Source organism: Schistocerca americana, chromosome X (assembly GCF_021461395.2).
Source record: "Schistocerca americana isolate TAMUIC-IGC-003095 chromosome X, iqSchAmer2.1, whole genome shotgun sequence".
Lineage (NCBI taxonomy): Eukaryota > Metazoa > Arthropoda > Insecta > Orthoptera > Acrididae > Schistocerca > Schistocerca americana.
In genome coordinates, this window is record NC_060130.1 from 199870498 (window position 1) to 199879864 (window position 9367).

The window sequence follows — 9367 nt, forward strand, 5'->3', positions numbered from 1 at the left end:
CCACCACGACTAGGCAGTAAAGCCAATTTAGAAAGAGACACCAAACTCCAGAAAGCATTTTTTTTTGGGGGGGGGGGGGGGAGGGGGGGTCATCAGTCTTCTGGTTGGTTTGATGCGGCCCACCACGATTTCCTCTCCTGTGCCAACGTCTTCATCTCACAAGGGGAGGCCGCCAATTGTGAAATTCAGATTCGATTCATACTGCGCATAAGAAAAGTTCATGGCCAGAGGTGTAATGTGGCAAAGCGCCAAGATGCACTTCTCAGCCGTTGTCGAGAAAATCGACAGTTAAAAGAAACCGTTGCGGTGAAATACTCTCAACGATCAATGATTTTATACAGCATCGTTGCGCAGCGGTAATCGCTCGGGTTCGTAATCCGAAGGTCGCCGGATCGAATCTCGCGACATGCAAATTTTTTTTTTTTAGTATTTGTTTTTTTTAATTCAAATGTGTATATATATATATATATATAATTCCCGGCAATCAGTTGCAACAATTATGCATATAATAAGTTGTTGAAAGTCGTTTGTCGTGGATAAACTGGCGACTTCGAACATCATTATTATGTTTTCCGCAAACAAAGTTGTATTTTACAAATGTTATTAATTGTCTTCATAATGTTAACCACGTATAGTTAACGGAAGACGTAGAAACGGTATTCCGAAACGAATACGTATAGCGTAAGTCAAACGTTCGAATTAGAATAGAGACCCCACGAACACAAATTTGCTGCGGCAGGTATGAAATATAAACTCCGTTACTCGCTCGTTACACTTGAAGGACAGATGTTGAATGGGCCGAAACGAGCCGCCGCATAACAGCGTAGTTGCCTGCTAACTTCGAAAGAAGGTAGATGCGGTCACTAGCGCAACTTATAACATCGTCGAAAATCAGTGCGGACGGGAGAGCTTTGGTACACCCTGTTAAAAAAACGGAAAAATGGAGGCGGTACAATTGGAGAGCGATCCGCCTTCACCAATATGCATAAGCAATTCATTAATAGTTTATATATATATGTATATATTTAAATTACGAATAACTAATAATAAAAAAAAAGGCATGGCGCGAGATTCGAACCGGCGACCTTCGGAATACGAACCCGAACGCTTACCGCTGCGCCACGATGCTGTAGAAAATTATTAATCGTAGAGAGTATTTCAAGGCAACGGTTTCTTTTAACTGTCGATTTTCTCGACAACGGCTGAGAAGTGCATCTTGGCGCTTTGCCACATTACACCTCTGGCCATGAACTTTTCTTATGCGCAGTATGAATCGAATCTGAATTTCACAATTGGCGGCCTCCCCTTGTCAGAGTAGCACCTGCAACCTACGGCCTCAATTATTTGCTGGATGTATTCCTATCTATGTCTTCTTCTACAGTTTTTGCCTTCTACAGGTTCCTCTACTACCGTCATTCCCTGATGTTTTAACAGATGTCCTGTCATCCTGTCCCTTCTCCTTGTCAGTGTTTTCCACATATTCCTTTTCTCTCTCATTCTGCGCAGAACCTCCTCAGTCCACCTAATTTTCAACAATTGAATCCAGTGATGTTTCATTCAAACAAATGGCTCTGAGCACTATGCGACTTAACTTCTGAGGTCATCAGTCGCCTAGAACTTAGAACTAATAAAACCTAACTAACCTAAGGACATCACACACATCCATGCCCGAGGCAGGATTCGAACCTGCGACCGTAGCGGTCACGCGGTTCCAGACTGAAGCGCCTTAACAGCACGGCCACATCGGCCGGCTGATGTTTCATTCATTTTTGTATTTAGAACACATTAAAATTTATTCATGGTTTCTCCATCGAGTACCACAGGGACAAATACGAACACAGTTTAAATTGTTCGTTTCTTGAGTGTAACATTTATGAAAACACAGTGACGACTTTTACGTTAACCAGCTGTTACACGAAACATATGCAACAATGAAATTATTATTGCCGGCCGCGGTGGTCGTGCGGTTCTAGGCGCTCCAGTCCGGAGCCGCGTTGCTGCTACGGTCGCAGGACCGAGCGAGGTGGCGCAGTGGGTAGACACTGGACTCGCATTCGGGAGGACGACGGTTCAATCCCGCCTCCGGCCATCCTGATTTAGGTTTTCCGTGATTTCCCTAAATCGCTCCAGGCAAATGCCAGGATGGTTCCTTTCAAAGGGCACGGCCGACTTCCTTCCCTAATCCAATGAGGCCGATGACCTCGCTGCCTGGTCTTCTTCCCTCCCTCCCCCCCCCCCCTCAAAAAAAAAAAACAAAGCGGTCGCAGGTTCGAATCCTGCCTCGGGCAGGGATGTGTGTGATGTCCTTAGGTTAGTTAGGTTTAAGTAGTTCTAAGTTTAGGGGACTGATGACCTCAGCTGTTAAGTCCCATAGTGCTTAGAGCCATTTGAACCATTTTGAAATTATCATTTGTCGTTTAGCTTTGTACCCATTACTAGGGTTCTGTGCTTCAGCTGTTGTTATACTCTTTCTAGTACGACTTGAGATTCATGTGGCTGCATAAGTAAAATGAAAAAGTGTATCTCCCTTACTTTCAAAGTTAGTGTTTAAAAAATAATTGAGTTTTTCTCTCTGAGTCATTTGTATCCAATGCTAGTTTGTTCAGTTTTATATTTACAACACATTAACATTTATTTATTAACATTTATTTATTTACTTTAACACTGGATAATACTGGGGTTAGGATGACCCCACTATAAATTTCTTTTTGTCTCTTGAATGTAGTAGTTATGTAAACAGAATGATGACTGTTATGTTGAACTACTGTAATGTATGTTTTATATTAGATCATTAAATTACTGCCGGCTGGTGTGGCCGAGCGGTTCTAGGCGCTACAGTCTGGAACCGAGCGACCGCTACGGACGCAGGTTCGAATCCTGCCTCGGGCATGGATGTGTGTAATGTCCTTAGGTTATTTAGATTTAAATAGTTCTAAGTTCTAGGGGACGGATGACCTCATATGTTAAGTCCCATAGTGCTCGGAGCCATTTGAACCATTAAATTACTACCAGTATATGTCATGTAAATTATTTGGGGTCTTTAAGACCCCAGTGGTACACAGTGAAACGGAAAAATCGTGGTGGTAGGACGGTTAAAAACGATGAGTTCTTATCCCTATGAATCACACTTACACCTTCTTATACTATGTTATTACAAAAAGTTTCGAGGCTTGATGAATCAAAAATAGAGAAACGTTAAGATGGTTGCTTTAATGCTTCAGCTGCTCTACGAGGTCCCCCCTCACTTTATTCAACCGTGCGAAAATGTCAGAAAAGTTCTTCTTTGGGATGTTGCTCAAATGGATCGTCACATTGGCATGAATGTCGGGTATGTCGTCAAAACGATGACTCTTCGTGTGAATTTCTGAGCTCCGTCTTTTGTGACACATTCGTCTTGATAACATAAAGTCTCTTCGGTTGTGGCGATTTTTTTCCGATAACAGTTGTCTGCAACTTGCATTTTTATCAAGACGCGGCAGGTGTCCACAAGTAGTTATTTATGTTCGAGAGACAAGATGTGTGTGAAAAATTTTGCACACAGTATTCTCTTCTTCAGAATATTCTGGAGGATGTCTTCAACACTTCAATTGGAAATGTTGCTCGCACGCAAACTGCGTAAAACAGCTTGCTCGCACTCGAGTGCGCGATGCCGCAGTAAGCACAACGCGGAGCCGCCTCTGCCGCGCCGGTGTCGGTCGATTGCCGGCCAGCGGGCCTCGTCGCTCCGGTGGCCTCATCGGCTGCTCCGTTTACGACGACCCGTGCGATGCCAAGAGGACCCGCGAGGATGACAACACAGACTAAGGACACTGCTTTTAAGAGGGCAACAACTCAACACTTTACGACCGCCGACGGCGCTCGTATTGCTACCATTCAACAACCACTCACTCCGAGACACTAGACTGCCACCGCCCAACATTCCCCCGTAGGTAAGTGCGGCGGATTATTGGGCGAAGGGGCCTGGGTTCGATTCCCCGCCGGGTCTGAGATTTTCTCCGCTCGGGGACTTGGTGTTGTGTTGTCCTTATATTCGTATCGTCGTAATTGACATTAAACTGTTCATATGGCTGAGTGGGAATGGCCCGAAAGCCAAAAATTTTAAAGAAAACCATACTCCTGTTGGAGAGGGCCAAATCCCAGACCACAACATGGAAGAGGACCTTTCACCTGACGCTTCTTCACCTCTTTCGAGCGACGAGGAGACGGATGACGTTCCAGACGCGTAAAAATCACGAGACGCTGATTTTGAAACCATTCAATACAAGCGTCGACAGCGCCGACAACCGGCTGAAGGAGAAACCCCGATAACACGGAAGGCAGAGGTGGAAACGGAAAATTCAGCTGACCCAGATGATCGCCCTACAAACCTCCGAGCGTGGGGAGATAGGGGCAGATCGGTTACCATCCCCGCCTACCAGTCAGAAACCGCAGTTAAACCTACACCGCTGCGCAGAATACCGCCGATCGCGCTTTCCTACACACGAAATTGTCCGAAACTCAACCCCTTAAAGCAGCACTTGAAAGGCTTCCTTAAGGTGATACACCAAGGAGACAATGAAGTATCATTTCGATTCTTTATCAGGACACTTCAATTCTTCGAGCAGTACAACAACCCACCTCTAGAGGCAAAACAGCTAAAAATGGTCTTAAAACTACCAAGTACCGATGGCTGACGTTACACGGGCGCTACATGAGAAAGGAATCACCTTGGCGAGAGCGTACCAGTACGAAAAGCGAGACGAAATGACTAACAACTTATTAGCCATGCCAGTTTTTGTAGTACATCTACCTAAGTCGAAAATAGCGACAAGATTTACGGTGTACACTACTGTAGTTCGCCTCGAAATGTTCAGGTGCAAAGGCAGGCCAACTTAATGTAAATGGTGCCAGAGGTTCGATCATACAGCGAACTATTGTTCAGTTGCTGCACGCTGTGTCGACTACCAGCCTCCAAGCAGACGGAAGTTCCATGCGGCTTTTCGCGGATGATGCTGTAGTATACAGAGAAGTTGCAGCATTAGAAAATTGTAGCGAAATGCAGGAAGATCTGCAGCGGATAGGCACTTGGTGCAGGGAGTGGCAACTGTCCCTTAACATAGACAAATGTAATGTATTGCGAATACATAGAAAGAAGGATCCTTTATTGTATGATTGTATGATAGCGGAACAAACACTAGTAGCAGTTACTTCTGTAAAATATCTGGCAGTATGCGTGCGGAACGATTTGAAGTGGAATGATCATATAAAATTAATTATTGGTAAGGCGGGTACCAGGTTGAGATTCATTGGGGGAGTGCTTAGAAAATGTAGTCCATCAACAAAGGAGGTGGCTTACAAAACACTCGTTCGACCTATACTTGAGTATTGCTCATCAGTGTGGGATCCGTACCAGATCGGTTTGACGGAGGAGATAGAGAAGATCCAAAGAAGAGCGGCGCGTTTCGTCACAGGGTTATTTGGTAACCGTGATAGCGTTACGGAGATGTTTAATAAACTCAAGTGGCAGACTGTGCAAGAGAGGCGCTCTGCATCGCGGTGTAGATTGCTCGCCAGGTTTCGAGAGGGTGCGTTTCTGAATGAGGTATCGAATATATTGCTTCCCCCTACTTATACCTCCCGAGGAGATCACGAATGTAAAATTAGAGAGATTAGAGCGCGCACGGAGGCTTTCAGACAGTCGTTCTTCCCGCGAACCATACGCGACTGGAACAGGAAAGGGAGGTAATGACAGTGGCACGTAAAGTGCCCTCCGCCACACACCGTTGGGTGGCTTGCGGAGTATAAATGTAGATGTAGATGTAGAAGCACTGTACGCTGCCATGTCCGTCCAAGGTGAAATGCACCAACTGCGAGGGGGACCCCCCTGCCTCGTGCCATGCAAGGTGAAATGCACCAACTGCGAGGGGGACCCCCTGCCTCGTGCCATGGCTGCGAGGAGTACCAAGAGGTCTTGTGTAAGTCCAAGACCAGGACGTACAAGACACCGACGCAGACTCAGCCGAAACTAGTGATTGCGCAGCACCCACTGGCGGCGCACAATGCAGCGTCAACCACACCACCTGATATGGCGGAAGCGTCAATTTCTCGCCACCGTCCTTCAACGAAAGGTTGGCGACAACCAAAGAGGACTCCTCAGACGCATTCAATAATGGATCAGGTACGTCTGCGCCTACCAATGTAGACGCAAGCACCCTCACGCAGCAGAGCATCATAGATCTTCTTAGATCGATCCAATTGAAGGCCACCTCCTTCCACTGGCTCGTGGAAGGATTCATCCACTCCCTTGCGTCGCCTGAAATAGACCTCAGGCCTCAAACGAGACGCCTCAGATACCTGAACTGGAATGCAAATGACCCGCTTAATAAGATATACACTCCTGGAAATTGAAATAAGAACACCGTGAATTCATTGTCCCAGGAAGGGGAAACTTTATTGACACATTCCTGGGGTCAGATACATCACATGATCACACTGACAGAACTACAGGCACATAGACACAGGCAACACAGCATGCACACTAGTACAGTGTATATCCACCTTTCGCAGCAATGCAGGCTGCTATTCTCCCATGGAGACGATCGTAGAGATGCTGGATGTAGTCCTGTGGAACGGCTTGCCATGCCATTTCCACCTGGCGCCTCAGTTGGACCAGCGTTCGTGCTGGACGTGCAGACCGCGTGAGACGACGCTTCATCCAGTCCCAAACATGCTCAATGGGGGACAGATCCGGAGATCTTGCTAGCCAGGGTAGTTGACTTACACCTTCTACAGCACGTTGGGTGGCACGGGATACATGCGGACGTGCATTGTCCTGTTGGAACAGCAAGTTCCCTTGTCGGTCTAGGAATGGTAGAACGATGGGTTCGATGACGGTTTGGATGTACCGTGCACTATTCAGTGTATCCTCGACGATCACCAGTGGTGTACGGCCAGTGTAGGAGATCGCTCCCCACACCATGATGCCGGGTGTTGGCCCTGTGTGCCTCGGTCGTATGCAGTCCTGATTGTGGCGTTCACCTGCACGGCGCCAAACACGCATACGACCATCATTGGCACCAAGGCAGAAGCGACTCTCATCGCTGAAGACGACACGTCTCCATTCGTCCCTCCATTCACGCCTGTCGCGACACCACTGGAGGCGGGCTGCACGATGTTGGGGCGTGAGTGGAAGACGGCCTAACGGTGTGCGGGACCGTAGCCCAGCTTCATGGAGACGGTTGCGAATGGTCCTCGCCGATACCCCAGGAGCAACAGTGTCCCTAATTTGCTGGGAAGTGGCGGTGCGGTCCCCTACGGCACTGCGTAGGATCCTACGGTCTTGGCGTGCATCCGTGCGTCGCTGCGGTCCGGTCCCAGGTCGACGGGCACGTGCACCTTCCGCCGACCACTGGCGACAACATCGATGTACTGTGGAGACCTCACGCCCCACGAGTTGAGCAATTCGGCGGTACGTCCACCCGGCCTCCCGCATGCCCACTATACGCCCTCGCTCAAAGTCCGTCAACTGCACATACGGTTCACGTCCACGCTGTCGCGGCATGCTACCAGTGTTAAAGACTGCGATGGAGCTCCGTATGCCACGGACTGGCTGACACTGACGGCGGCGGTGCACAAATGCTGCGCAGCTAGCGCCATTCGAAGGCCAACACCGCGGTTCCTGGTGTGTCCGCTGTGCCGTGCGTGTGATCATTGCTTGTACAGCCCTCTCGCAGTGTCCGGAGCAAGTATGGTGGGTCTGATGGTGGTGGTGGTGGTTAGTGTTTAACGTCCCGTCGACAACGAGGTCATTAGAGACGGAGCGCAAGCTCGGGTTAGGGAAGGATTGGGAAGGAAATCGGCCGTGCCCTTTCAAAGGAACCATCTCGGCATTCGCCTGAAACGATTTAGGGAAATCACGGAAAACCTAAATCAGGATGGCCGGAGACGGGATTGAACCGTCGTCCTCCCGAATGCGAGTCCAGTGTGCTAACCACTGCGCCACCTCGCTCGGTATGGTGGGTCTGACACACCGGTGTCAATGTGTTCTTTTTTCCATTTCCAGGAGTGTATGAAGATAGTATCTGTTCTTTCTGACATGTCCGAAAGAACAGATACCATCTTCATATAGTTAAGGCTAACCGGCCATTGACCTCCTTCTTCTGTGCGGTTGCATACATATTGCCCGAACTCTTACGGACTCGGTAAGATTGTCTGCCGCGAGTAATGAGCGTAATGGACAGGGACACTACGAATGTAGTGTGTGGACATTAATTTGGGAATGTGGGTTCACGGGGAGCGCACAAGGGATAATTCCCTGCAGTCGCACTGTCCTCTGTGCCCTCGGTGGCTCAGATGGATAGAGCGTCTGCCATGTAAGCAGGAGGTCCCGGGTTCGAGTCCCAGTCGGGGCACAGCGTAGGGTCTTGATTTAATTATCATTCCTTACTAAAAAGACAGATCTTTACGACTTTTTATCACAACACTGTATCGACCTGACGATGGTTAAGGAGACACACTTAAAGGACACAGGCGCCTTCTGACTTCAAAAGTCGCGAGCATTCCACACCAATAGGCATGAATAGCGCGGCGGAGGAACGGCAATCTTTGTTCGAAACTCATTTCGATACCACATGGAAACGCTACCATCTCCTCAAAGCATGGAGGCAGCGGCGCTGACGATTCCCACCATGTGTGGGACTGTAATGTTTTTGGCTGCATCAATCAAACCCGCATCCCCGCTAATTATGGAACACCTTCTGGCTGTATCTGAGAGATATCATAAAATTTTTCTCACTGGTGACCTCAGCGCAAAACCTGTCTCCCGACATCCCCCTAAAGGCCAGCCGTTGTGGCCGAGCGGTTATAGGCGCTTCAGTCCGGAACCGCGCAGCTGCTACGGTCGCAAGTTCGAATCCTGCCTCGGGAATGCATGTGTGTGATGTCCTTAGGTTAGTTAGGTTTAAGTAGTTCTACATCTACGTCTACATTTATACTCCGCAAGCCACCCAACGGTGTGTGGCGGACGGCACTTTACATGCCACTGTCATTACCTCCCTTTCCTGTTCCAGTCGCGTATGGTCCGCAGGAAGAACGACTGCCGGAAAGCCTCCGTGCGGGCTCGAATCTCTCTAATTTTACATTTGTGATCTCCTCTGGAGGTATAACTAGGGGGAAGCAATATATACGATACCTCATCCAGAAACGCACCTCCTCGAAACCTGGATAGCAAGCTACACCGCGATGCAGAGCGCCTCTCTTGCAGAGTCTGCCACTTGACATTGCTAAACATCTCCGTAACGCTATCACGCTTACCATATAATCCTGTGACGAAACGCGCCGCTTTTCTTTGGATCTTCTCCATCTCCTCTGTCAACCCGACCTGGTACGG

At 48.5% G+C, this 9367-nt stretch overlaps 1 non-coding gene across 1 annotated transcript; it reads left to right on the plus strand.

Moving 5' to 3' along the window:
- The first annotated feature begins 8315 nt into the window (after positions 1-8315).
- On the plus strand, positions 8316-8390 carry Trnat-ugu. Its single transcript has one exon. It is a non-coding gene; the product is annotated as a tRNA-Thr (tRNA).
- Positions 8391-9367: the final 977 nt, after the last annotated feature.